General features: G+C 32.9%; 1 non-coding gene across 1 annotated transcript; it reads left to right on the plus strand.

Moving 5' to 3' along the window:
* Nucleotides 1-13,932: 13,932 nt before the first annotated feature.
* Nucleotides 13,933-14,006, plus strand: TRNAI-UAU. The gene has a single exon. It is a non-coding gene; the product is annotated as a tRNA-Ile (tRNA).
* The last annotated feature ends 594 nt before the right edge of the window (nucleotides 14,007-14,600 follow it).

The following is a 14,600-nucleotide window of genomic DNA, read 5'->3' on the forward strand; positions in this document are numbered from 1 at the left end:
GTAATTCCTGATGATTTACATTAATGAAGTTATGAGTGTTTCATCATTCATGAGTAGCTAATTTCCTTTATCTAGGGAGTAGATGAAGCTTATGGCCAAATGATATGAAGTGATTGTGATTTATGCTTGTTATGTCTTGTATTAACTTATCTACTTGTGTATGTTGGATTACTTGTTGTTGCTTGATCACCAATAGTAGGTTTATAGTTGTTTTTTACTCATTGAGAAATGGTAAAAATAATGGAATGACATAAAGTAGAGCTTGAGTAGTATATTCATGAGAATAGAAATACATTCAAGTGGATAAAATCTATATTTCAGGTATGCACAAAACAGATTTAGTATTTTCCAAGAGATTAGGAAAAACTAATCTGTTTTAACCCATTATTATCATGAAAATGTGATTTTGGTATTGTTGCAAATGAATCCTTGGTTAAACAAGAGTAGTAACAAGTGTTAAATTCATTCGTTTTAGATCTTTTGTGCTATATGCGGAATCTACATCCCTAAATCTTAATATTTAGTGAATTCTACTCTTATTGTGAAATTGCATTTATCTATTTAAGAATTTTTGTAGTTAAATTAAAATCTGAAGTTTCTGCTCAAATTAATTGTAAGTCTAAATAATAGAGTAAATTAGTATCTAATAATTGTTTTAATTGCTCCTCGTGGGATCGACCCGATACACATCTTATACTACAATTGCGACCTGTATACTTGCAGTCCAACGGGTGTAAATTCGGAATTAAACTTGCACTTAAAGTAAAAACCCGTCACATGGAATCAGCAGTAGAGAGTGCGCCAATATTAGACAGCCAAACAGCAGGTTGATTAGCTTCTCGATAACAATGGGAAATTTGACAAAACTGTTGCTGAAATTGCGTAAGTTCATCCAATTCATGTTGTAACTCCACGGATATCTATTCAAACCTTTAAGAATATTCACTGACACTAATGAATCCGACTCCAAATGAAGACACTAAAAACCCTTTGAAACACAAGCCTTGACTCCGAATAACAAAGCCTTCATTTCAGCCTTTAAGCTTGTTGTAATGCTAAAATGACAAGAAAAGGCTAAAAGAAATGCCCTTGATTATCACATAAAGCTCCATCTCCCCCACCTGGTCCTGGATTACCTTTTGAATACCCATCAGTGTTGAGCTTGAAGACCGACAACGCTAGAGGAAACTATTTAACTAAAGAAATCTTCATAGGCTTAGCCATATTAGCAATGGATAAATAGAAACTAGACCATATATGAGTCTGAATATAAATATCCTGAAAATGAGTAGCAAATGCATCCTTCAAATCCAGAAAATATTATGACTAATGATCTCCCAAGAAATAGACTTACCTTCAAAAACAAATAGTATTTTAAAAAAGCAAAAAAAAAAAATCTATTACTATATTTTATTTTACCAAAAGTGGTTCCTCATCTATGTTGCTTTTTTCTAACTTTTTATTTACCTTTTATACACAAATTTTTCTTCAATAATTGCAAAGGAACAAAGCATGTTACCAAAATCTCTTCATAAAATATCCTTATATCTTAGATGTTCCCTTATATGAAGTGTGAGTTGAGGTCATTAAATGACTTTTTGGATATTCTACAAATATTAGTATAACGCAACAATGGAAGGGCAAAGCAACAATTATTCTTCAAATGCCAATGTGTCTAGCTCGTTTGGCAATTCCTCTAATCTAAGTGCCATGGAACCTCACCAATCATCTTCCAGTACTGATACTGACTTCAAGCAAATGCTGAAAGATAATAACTACAGCGACTTTGATTTGAACATCCCATATGGCAAAAAAAAAAAAATTTTTTTCACAAACTTCATACACGGGGATGGGATGCCATCCCAAATTTTATTAATAATAATTAAAAATTACGAAGAAGGGAGACATGAATCTAATCTCCATAATTACATGAAAAATTAAAAAATATTACAATAAGTTTCTAATTCTAGTACAAGTTATCGACTCCTAAGAGATGGCAAACCTAATCTATCTACTTGGAGTTCACCTCTTGCCAAACGTGGAAGATTAGACTCACGAAGACAAATTTTTGAAGCGCCTTTTGAACAGCCTACATTTGAAAGCACATCCGTAATCTTATTTGCCTGACGATAACCATTGGATATAGTTATAAAATTATGTGATACAGCCAACAATTGATCGACTTCCTGAGTAATAGACCATGGACAATGATAAGCACGTTGAAGAATGTTAAACAAAATCATGGCATCAGATTGAATATACTGCTCCTTGAATTTTGATGTTGTTTATCAAATTTATTCTCATATTGTATGTTGGGTAAATAAATTATTTTATTTTGATCAATTCCACTAATTTTGCGTTTGAAATTTCTAACTGAGACTAGCGATAAAAATTCTGCACCTTTTCCACATTGTACTAATTATGGACAGAAAAGGAAATCACTTGATAGATTTTCCAGGGTAATAAAGGTTCTAATGGTGATACTGGAGCTTGTCATGAATGCCAGGTAACTCCTGCACTTGATAGTTCATCATAGAGAACAAATCCCAATAGTCCATCTATAAGCCGAGGTCACGCAGAATACAGTTACAGGAATATCTGTTTAAGGGAAAGACCACACCGCAATGAGAGGCTTACTACCATCAAATTATCATCTTTCTGTTACCTCTTTCACCTGTTGGAATGATAGGACTATAGTTAATACAGAAGGAGAATTCACACATAATATGCAGCTAGAAAGAATGACCTGAATATCATCATAACTGGGGTATCGGGATAGGAGTCTAACCAAGTTTTTGACAAATATTTTACAATTTTAGGACGTGTTATTCATAATATTGACTTAGGTGGAGCAATTCAGATGCATATAGGCAGAGTCAATGAGGGAAATAAAGGTGTTATCTATACCACCGTAGAGATTGATCACAGCATTTTTATACAGCATCTCATGCGTAACATATTCTACAAGAGAGAATACATAGCACAAGTATTAAGAACTGGTAATGCTACAGTTTTTGTGGCAAATGCCCCAATATTAGTGTTTCTTCAAGGATAGGAGAACATCCAAGTTTTGGTTTGCTACCATTACTATTCCATCAATTTTTCCTAGTCTTGCTATGGTTAGTTTCTTCACTTGTTTTTCTTGCTCTTACGCTATATATATAACTTGAAAAGAATCCTTCATTGAACTTAGTACATGCCAATTTTCACTTCTAACTTTTTGGTATGAGATCAAAGTGCTAGGGATAATCTTCACATTGTAATTAAGTTGGTGATGTAATTTTGGCAATGGATTTGCTAAATTTATAACTATTTCCATAGATTAGTTAGATAGGTTAATTTTTTTTAAAAAGAAATTCAGCAAGGAAATGGTGGGAATTAAGAAACGAGAAGGAGGATTTAAATCCAGGGTCTCTAATTCTTGAAATATCAATCTTAATTATTAGATTAAAACCTCCTCAAACTTGGATGGGCTAATTGCTATAGAGAATTTTGAACCCAAAACCTTAAATTCTTGGAGTTTCATCCTTAACTATTAGACCAAGGCCTCTTCAACTTGGATTGATTAATTGCTATATAAATATATTTATTACTTGAAAGTGATATTAGTCAATTTTGTTTAAGGTAATATATAACTTTTGAATTGTTTTTATTTTTAGACACAAGGCAGGACTTAGGACATGCGACTTTACATGCTCAAAACCAAGGCGAGGTTAGATTTTTGCTCAACTCACGTCCGTTACTTTTTTGTGAATTTCTATGTTTTTTGACTATCCTATTCCCTTATTTTGAAGTTATATAAAGATGTTTTAGGAGTAAAACTTAAAAAACAATTCTAACTTTTCTTTTCTGGCCATTATATTAAATAAATTCATATGCTAAATATGATGATGTGGGACTCAATAAAATGCTAATATTTTTTTAATGATAATGGGTAGCACACCCTAGATCGCTTGAATTTGGAAAGAATGTCTAATGAGGTAAGATTTTGTAGATGGATTGCATAAGAGTTTAGATGTAATACATTGTTATTCCCTATCAGTTAGCCATCAGTAATTGCTTTTGAAATATGGCATGGGATTTAACACCCGACTAAGCGATGAGGCCTAAACCTTAGCAAATACCGCTCAAGTGGAAGAAATGATAATGAAGAACAAGAAATGTGCTGCCTTTGTTTGCTAGGCAATTATGAGTTCTCCGGAGATAATAATACTACAATGCAATTATATGGTACCAAATAATTCCATCTTTTATGTATTAGATTTGATGATCCCTTTTTCTATCCTAAGATGAATTGTAAGTCGACCAGGGCATTGTAAAGTTGGATTGCGACCATGAATATCACTTCGAGTGCATCAAGCAGTGGATGACTAAAAAAAGATTATTGTGCATCTGCAAGAAATATGCTATCAGATTAGATAGAGGCTCAATTCAATTACAGTCTATCTTTTTTTTGACCTGTTAGATTTTAGTTTTCTGAAGTTTGTGATTTCTATGATAAAACACATTTATGACCGTCAAGATTCTTGTTTGGGTTGGCTTGTTTTGGTATCATGCATGTGTGGAACTATTTTAGTTTCCCATGCTTTGGATTCATATTGATAGTACTGTGAACTTCAGTGGAGATATGTTTAGACAGCTTTCATTTTGATTGTTTTTTCTTGCTGAATATTTAAGTTATAGTGTTTGCTCGATAATCACAGTCTCTTATTAGAGAGAAATCCGTTCCTCCTGTTAAACACGTTAACTTCATTTGATTTACAAGTTAAATTCGTTCCTCCCATTTTTCTTATCTTGTACTTTTCAATTAGGGCATTCTTTCTTTCTCCACTTTTGATGGTTTACCATTTGTTATTGTTCCTCTCATGTCGCCACTTTTGACATCATATTCTAGAGGAATTATGCATAACAATAAACAATAGTTATCATATTGTTTATATTCTCTTATTTGATTTAGACATATGATTTTTAAGTATTCTTCATAATTTGAAGATGACCAAGTATAATTTAATTAATATTTTTTTTTAAAGATTCTTATAAATACAGCACACATACACACACATCTAAACATTCCATTTGAGTTTTTCAGTAGTTAACTATTTTTATTGTTTTTATTTTGAAATTCTAGAGTAGGCCACCGTTTGCTAAAGCAATATGTTGAAACTTCACAATTCTATTCCAAATAGGTAAATTTGGGTTAAAAATTTCTTTGTAACAAGAAATTCTACATCCGCTCCAAACTCTCTCTCTCTCTCTCTCTCCATACAAGCGCACACAGATATTCTCATTCCTTTTCTATTTCTCGCAAAATTTAATTCAAGATTACAAAATTAAAAGAAACCAATATTAAAAGTGAGAACAAAAGAGGTATGGATTTATGAGTTTGATGTGTTGTTACAATCAGGCAGGCATGATAGTCTTAGAATGAGAGGTGATGCAAGTGAGGTTGTAATAAATAAAAGCTAGAAACCGTGAGGTAAAGAGCTTTAATGCTATGTGGTAGTATTGGTGAAGTTTGAAATAAGGACAAGATAAGAAAGATTTTTTTAGAAAAAAGAAGTTGTAATAGGTACGGAACAACGAAGCATTGTGCTAGGATGGAGACCTATACCTAGGCTTCAGCAAAATCTAGAGCTATGCTTGGAATTAGGAGTTTCCCTTGCTGAGAGCTTCCAATCTTTGTATAAACTCATCAGCCTATCAATAAAAGTATGAAGCGTACAAAAAAAACAAGGTAAGGAACATTTAGTGCAATAAACGAGAATTGACTTGTGAATTACTACTAATGCAAAAAAGTGCTTTGGAGAAAGAAGAACCACTACTTTAGCTATTATGCTATTTCATGCATATATACTAATCCTTTTTATAGTTTATTTTTCAGTTTTTTACTAGATTGTGCATCTTTAATGAAAGAACATACCATAGATTTATACATTTTCACAAAAGCTAAAGCAAGAATTGCGTTTCACAAAATTATGCTTTATTTTGTAGAACACAATTTAATTCGTTCTTTTTTTTTTTTTTGGGTAAACACTGGATCCGGGTCTCAAATGGCAAATACAACCAAAAAAAAATCAAATAACCTGTCTATGAGACACTTTTCCCGTTAGGTCATGGGATGAGATTTACAGGAAACCTACCTCTCAATTTTGACGACTTGACATAAATTCAAACAGATCGACAACCCATGTGTCACCTATCTCACGAAAAGTATACAGCTTTATTTTGGATTCGCTGTTTTCTGTTTGGCCTTTTCTATTAGAGGTCAATAGATACTTCCTCGTGTGTACAAGTTTAAATCCAATTTATATCCGTTTTGACTGTAAGTATACAGGTCAACTAGTAGTTTAGGGCATATATCGGGTCGATCCCACGAGAAAGATTGGACAATTACCGGCACTACTGAACCTTCTCTATTATTTAGACGATCAATCAATTAAAAGAGACAAAACTATGCTAAACTTATGCAAGATAACAACAAATGAAAACACCTTAGGTTATGGTATTCCTAACTACTCATGCAAGTGCTACCTTTGGATCATTGAGTGCTACTATCTTGGCTAGTTATGGTGTAATTTCCTTATGCATATGAATCCTACTTTTGTAGTGAATCAATTATACTCATAACTAATCCATACCTATTCTCATGGTTATGAAATTAGCTACAAGTTCATTTCTTCAATGAAATTACATGAAATGAATCACTAAAACCACATAAGTGCACCTCTACTCTAGTGAGTGTACTCCCTAGGTTTAGCACTTCTTGAACCAGTGTTAAATCTCAATTTTCATTGAAGATATAACACCTTAGATAATCACAATCAATGGTACCAAATTAATCATGATTTAAAGAGATAAAGTGCTAAATAACTTGTTCAAATAATAGCTTCAAATAACCAAATAATAAACACTAACAATCATAGGAAGTTCAATCAAACCCAAGGCATAAACTTTAAAGACACATAATTAACATAAAATCCAATACTTGCATATTAACCATACTTAAGAATCCAATACAAAAAATAAAGAGTTAGAGAAGAGATAACCCTTATCACATGAGTTTCAACTCCTCCTTCTTCATCTCCATCTTCATCCTAATCTAGCCAATATACAAGAGTGGATGAACTATACTACTCTATACTAAACTAATCTAACACTCAAAAGATGTAAGAACTACATTTCTGCACTCAGTCAAAATAAAATGTTGTCCTACATGTAGTACATTTTTTCCTCATTCTTGCTAGGTTTATAATAAGAAATATATAAGACTAAGAACAATTTACAATCATGCACACCTATTTTAGTCTTTGAACCTTAGTTATCATAAAAATACATTAATTTTTTATAACTCTTAGTAGCACAAGGAAAGTTTAGTTCTTTTTTTTTCTTTTCAAGTAAAATTTAGTTGTGCAGCTCTTACTAATGATGGTAGAAATAAAAGAACTTAAAATTTTAAAATTCCAATAAAAGTATCTATTGATAATTGAAAAATAACAAGAAAGTAAACTTGCAAGTTCAAAAGAGAGGCAAGACAAGCACACAAACAACAAATAATTTTTTTAAAAAAAGTGATGGACCTTGCTCATAGAGAGAGAGTTTCTGAGAAAATTAATAAAGAAAATTGTCATTGCATACTCTCACCCAGTTCATGCTAAGAGAATGGAGACGACATCTGTTACCTTATATTTGGTGTTTAAGCAAAAGCCAAATCCTACTCACATTATGTCATACATGGAAAGTAGTTATTGCATGAATTTGACAATTGGATTCTCATTAAATTTTCTCATCAGCCTTGTAGAAATCCACTTCTCTTCTATCCTTTAATTTTCATCACAAACAATTTCAATTTTTTTAAACTTTTTTTTCAATTCAAGGCTCCTAGTGGTCTTTCACAATCTCTTGAGTTAAGGTAAATTCTTAAGATCTTGAGTTTTTAAGATTTTGCTCTACTTCTTTATCCTGTTTGGTATGGTATCCTATACTTCTTATGCTTCTTTGACTTCCATTCTTATAGATGAATTTCTTGGTATCAATCTACCTATCATCCATGGTTATCACATAATTGAAATCGCTTGCTCGTTTTTATTATTGTGCTCATCTCTGCAGCTCTATTTTTCTATTTTGTCTCTTTTACTTTCATTAATATATCTTTTTAACCCAATCTCATTTGACAAAAGAATCAAAGAATTGATCTTCTTTTTCTCTTTGTTAGATGAATAAACTCAATTTTTTAACTATCCATCTTTTCGAAAGCCTCCTAAAGGAATGTAGACAAAGTATCTAACTTTAGTATTATCTTTATATATTTTGCTTAATTTTTTAATCTACAATAAAGACTTTATTGGCATCTTAAGTTTCAGCTCTTCTTCATCTTTTGGTGTTCCTATTAAGGTCAGTTGGAATCATTGATATTGATACATAGCCATTCATATTTCAACATAGATTAATCTTTTTTAATTAATCTAGCTAGACTTTCACCTTTTATATTTAAGTCTGGTGGATCAAATTTTCATGGTCTTATACACTTGCCTCTAAATTTTATCTCGATCGGTAACATGAGTGTCATTAGACAAGCTTATTGATAGCATTTGTCGATACTGTGGCATAACTTGATTGAAGTATGATTTTGTTAACAAGATTTGAATAAATTTCATACTCATCCTGCAATTTTTCAACTTTAATTAATTTATACAATTTTTTACCTTGTATAGGTGGGATAAATTTGACATATACGGTCCTATTCTTTTTCTTTTTTTTTGCTTTTTTTTGTTTTCATGTGTTGAAGCGTCTTCACTTCCTAGTTCTTCCAAGTCAAACTAATATGACCTCTATTGATCAACACACATTATATATAAAATTTAAATTATCACAATTTGATTACCAAGAATTGGTTAAAAAATCGTTAGTGAATCTTGTTTTTCTCTCATCAATAAGTCATTTTCTTCTCATTCCAAAAAAAAACCCATTTAACTTTTTTTCCACCAATAGAGGTTATATATTTTCATTGGTTTTTCTGTCCTTTTCTATTTTAGGTGAGGAAATTTTGTTGTTTTTAAAGGTGATTATCTATGTTTCTATACACTTTTAAATTCTTTCATATCTAGTTTGATTTTTTCCTTTTTTTTATTCATCCCATTAATTAAATTCCTACCCTTATTATAGCACCTCCAAGTTTCATATCAACAATCTCTATATAAATATGTCAATGGAGACCATACCTTACCTTTTAACCTAATTTTCTCATTTGTATTAAAAAAATTTCCCATGCATGTACAACAATTTTTCACTTTAGTCCAATTAGATGGTTTTCCTTTCAAGTGATATATTGGCTTAAAATATGGTCATCTCAATTATTTTTTATTTCTTTATTTTCATGTGGAATGAATTTATCTGTTTAGTGTCGAAGCATCTTCCATCCACGGTTCTTAGGGTCAAGAAGTAAATGTTAGGGGTAGAGATGGGTTAAATGGTTCAAGAAGAAGGGGTTTAAGTGAGAAATCTTGAATTCTATACCTCTCACTTACATTATAAATTTTTTTTAAAAGTAATTGGTTAGAGGACATTATTTGACATATACATAAAGTACTCATCTATAATAATACCAAGATTTGTTGTATATCACTAATTAAATCTTGTCTTTTACTTATTATCATAAAATTTCCTTCTTATTTCACCCAAAAAGAACAAGTTAAAGCTATTTTATATTACTTAAAGTGATGCCCTATTTCTGTTCGTTTTTCTAGCTTTTTTCTTCCCCTTTTGGTGACAAATTTTTCTTCAAAAAGTTGCAAGGAAGCAAAACATACTACGAAAATTTACTTAAAGAACATTCGAATATATTGCATTTACCGTGTTGCGAAGTGGGATTTGACAACATCAAATGATCTTTTGGATCTTCTACAGATATTAGTAGAATAACGATGGAAGGGCAAAGCACCAACAGCAACTCTTCAACTAGCAACATTTCTAGCTCGCTTGGCAATTTGTCTAGCTCTACACTGGTTCAACTAGATACAAGAGACGCAACTGTTCCAAGTGCCATGGAATCTCATCAACTATCTTCTGATGCTCCTGCCAGTAATAGGCACATTTTGGATAATAATCATGATACCGACTTTGATTTGAACGTTCCATATGGTAAGGCTATCCCTTTTTCCTGAATTTTGCTGCTTATCAAATTATTTTATCATTGTATATCATGTAACTAAATCATTTCATTTTGATCAGCTCCATTGATCTCCAATTCAGACATTTCGGATGAGAATTTTGATACAAGTCCCTCCGCTATTCCACAAGACTCTGCTAATTGTGGACAAAAAATGAAGGCACTTGATGGATCATTCGTGGATAATGAAGGTTATCATGGCAACATTTTGCATGATAATTCATTACCAAATACATATCGTGATAGTCCATTTATGAGCCAAGGACCGTCTACCTGGAGAGGAGATACTTCTGAAGTCGGGAGTCATCCAGAATACAACTACAGGAATGTCCATCCTAGGAGGAGTCCAGAAACTGTAAGAGGAAACTTATTAGCTATCCCTTTCACCTACTGGAGTGCTAGAACTTCAGTCAATTCTGAAGGAGAGATCACACATACTATACAAGCAGAAACAAGGTGGAGTTTGAACTTCTCCAATCAAGTTGCTGGGATGACACAAAGCACTGAGACAACAAGCAATGGTTACATTACACTTTTTGGAAATGTCATTGGTTATACAAATCATCCCCGTCACAGTAGAAACATTGGCTCAAGTGGAGGAAGGAGCGAATGCATTACACTTTTTGGAAACGTAATTCACTGTCCAAAGTGTCCTTGTCCCGATTATGGCAATGACTTAGGTGGAGCAATCGAGCATGATAGCGGCCGGATAGGGATGGATATTGGCAGTGTGAACGAAAGGTATGGAGGTTTCATATATAACACCACAGTATCAATCATAGCCTCTTTATATAGCATAATTGAAGTCATTTGTATAGCAGAGAGTTCATAGCTCAAAGTAATGCTCGGATTCCCATGCCATATGCCCCACTAGAAGCTTCCTCAAGTAGAGTTGGACATCCTGATGATATGGTTAGTTTCTCTATTTATGGTTTGGTCTTCGCCCACTTTGATCTATTGGTTATATAATTGCCTATGATAAGTTTCTACACTTATTTATCATGTTCTTACACTCTTCATAAAACATGAAAAAATTGACTCACAGAAATCCCTATCCATGAATGATGAAAAAATTAATAGAACATATATGGTAAATGTTTCACCGAGTTAGTAGTTAGAAGTGCCATTACTATCACTTAGTTCAAATTTCACTTTTTTTAGTTATTTCATATGAAAATCAAAGTGCCGTAGTGAATGATGTTGACATGTTATTTCAGTGAATAACACAGAAATCCTTTCGCCGAGATTAATACTGCTCATATACTATCACTTAGTTCAATTTTTCACTTTTTAAGCTATTACATATGAAGAAGATCAAAGTGCAGTAGGGCATGATGTTCAACTCACAGTTAAGTTGACATGTTATTTTAGTGATGGAAAAACTACATTTATAACTGTTCCATAGTTGTTTTGGATATGTTAACTAGTACGTAGATTATTTTAAGTAGCAATGCACTAAAACAATTAACACCACTGTGAATCTATATAAAAATCATGAACTTTGAGTTCCAATTAGTTGTGGCATCTAAAAAGAAAAATTGGAAATATGTATTTGCTTCCAATCAATATGAAGCCATTTCGTTTCAGGTATTATATAACCTTTGTTTTGTATTTTTCTCTTTTTTTTTTTTTTTTTGAATTTTTGACACAAGGCCGACGATATACAAGTGCATCCTACTGGACATGCAGAAAATCAAGACGAGGTTAGTTTTATCCTGAAAACATGTGAATTTCCAGTTCTCTTATTGACTTGAAGTTCCAACTGGCCAATTCTCTTATTGACTTTCTCGGTTCAAATTTTTAAGGTCAAGCTCAAATCCGAATTGTTTGTTAAGGGCATAGTTTATTTACAGCCCTACTTGAAGTAGTGTAAAGATGTCTGGCAGGCGTAAAGCCTGCTTTCGTTTTCTGGCCAAAATTTTAATCAAAATCAGTTTTGGAAAATGATAGTGTGGCACTAAACGGAATGCTAATATTGATTATGGTAACATGTTGCAGGCCACAGACATCGATCAAGGTGATGATGACGAGCATTACCTGGACTTGATTTTGGGTTGGTTGTCCGATGAGGTAAGATTTTGTAGATGGACTTAACAAAAGTTTAAAAGCAACACATTGTTATTCCCTATTTGTTCTCCCGAACATTTACTCGTTATATACGGATTGGGATATAGGAAATCGAAGATCTACTAAACGAGGTGCGAGTTGACACCCCGTTGAGTCAGGAAGAGATCTTGCAAAGCCTGAACCCTCGCAAATACCAGTCAAGTGGAAGAGATGATGAAGGAGAACAAGAGAATTGCTGTATTTGTTTGGTAAGTAATTTTCAGTTCACTAGAGATAATAATACTGCCATATTTTTGGGTATCAAACTTAAACGGTCAATTACCATTTAGATGGCACACGTGGAAGCCTTTTTAAGTATCTAAGAATTTTCTTTAACTTTACGTGCTCTTACATCAAATCGTAGAGGCATTCCTAAATACCATCTTTAGTTTATTAGATTTGGTAATCTCTTTCTTGTTATCTAGGATGAATTGGGAGCTGGTCAGGACCTTGTGAAGCTGGACTGTGGCCACGGCTACCACTTCGACTGCATCAAGCGGTGGCTGGCTGAAAAGAATTGCTGTGCCCTCTGCAAGAGATATGCTGTCCGATTGGACAGAGACTAAACCAGCCTCAAGTGCTGACTGGAAGCTGAGCTCGCTTTCTGTGTTGGTTTTTAATTCAGTAATGTACTTTTTGGTTCTGTTTCGACCTGTTTTAATTCTAATTTTATGGAGCTTGCGGCTTCAATGACTGAACGCTTATTGTCCTTGAGAAACCTTTCGGGTTGGATTGTTGTGGCATCATGCATGGAACTGAGCTAGTTTTTCATGCTTTGGACTGATATTGATAGTATCGTGAACATATGTATGGATCTGTTTGGACAGCTTTGGTTGTTTTCTTTTCTTGCTGAATATATGAGTTGTAGTTTCTGCTTTGTTATCATGGTCTCTTTGTAGTTACTAGTCTGCGTCAAGAAATTTGTTCCTCCTGTCAAAATTCATGTCAATTTTCAAATGATACACAAGTTAAATTCATTCCTCTCACCTTATTTCACCCTTTAGGTTGCTCATAAATCCCTCTAATGAGTAAGCTTTTCCGGATGGCTCATAAATGGCAAAATTTTGGTCTCTTTTTGCCTTAACATCATTTCATTTCATTTCATTTCCTTGTTAGCGAGCCTTGTCAATTATGTAAACTTGGCCGATGTTTCTTTTCGCTGGAATTATAGCCAATACTACTATCTGAAAATATTCTGCATTTTGCAAGCACTACTAATTAATGGCTGATTTTCATATGACAAAGTCACATTTATTAGATCTTGAACGTATCTTGGAGAATAGAGCATGGAATCTAAATACCTAGCCAGCTTTGATTGCAAGTTCATAATTATTTTCTGCAATTGCAAAAGCTCCTTGGATTCTCAATTTTGATTGTGTAAGGCGTAGGTAATGAAATTACAAGATGAGCATTAGAAGCAAAAGAGGGATTAACACGAAGAAAAGGAAAAGTCATTTTTGTGGGAAATATTTATTGCATTCAATTAAAACTGTAAGGGACTATGTGCATTTTAATCATTTATCACCTCAGTCGAAGAGTATTTATATGACCGTAAAAAAATAATTATACTTCATTTATTGACATTTTCTCATTTTTTATGTAATTCATCAGATTGCCAATTTCAGTAATCTGTAGGAAAAAGACACCTCAACTTCCAACAAGGTCCCGTAGCTCAGTTGGTTAGAGCGTTGGTCTTATGAGCCGAAGGTCGCGGGTTCGAGCCCCGCCGGGACCACTTTTTCTGAAACTCTTCTTTTTCTTTGGAACAAAGATTACTAGCATTTCTTTTTAATCTCCAGTAATTTATTTTGATTTGTCTTCTGATTTAATTTTCTCTTATTATACTGTTATCTGTACAATCTTCACAGTATTGATAAACTTTACAATTAATTCATAGATTTTTTGTTCCTTTTTCTTATAGTGAACATAATAAGATCATGCATCTAAAACCACATTATAAGCACAAAGAAAGATACATAAACTACCTATACCCATGTCATAACATTCCTAATTCAACTGTCGTCTACCAACTTGTGCAGTACCATAAATATATAAAACTTAAATATTCAACACTTAAAGAGAAAATGACAATAATAAGAACTATGTTCTCAAAGAATCATCACATAACCACAAAACCCAATCCCGATTTAGTAGAAAAAAGAAACTAAAGAATAAGGAACTTAAAATGAAAAATTATTCTAAAGGAAAAAAATTTTGAAACTGTATAGCTTACCAATTAATCAATTCAAACTAGATGCCGACACCTATGTTGTGTTGGTTCATGCTGCCAACTCCTACTAAGAACTAAGCTAATTAAAGTGCAAACCAA

This window comes from Coffea eugenioides, chromosome 2 (genome assembly GCF_003713205.1).
Source record: "Coffea eugenioides isolate CCC68of chromosome 2, Ceug_1.0, whole genome shotgun sequence".
NCBI classification, from domain to species: Eukaryota; Viridiplantae; Streptophyta; class Magnoliopsida; order Gentianales; family Rubiaceae; genus Coffea; species Coffea eugenioides.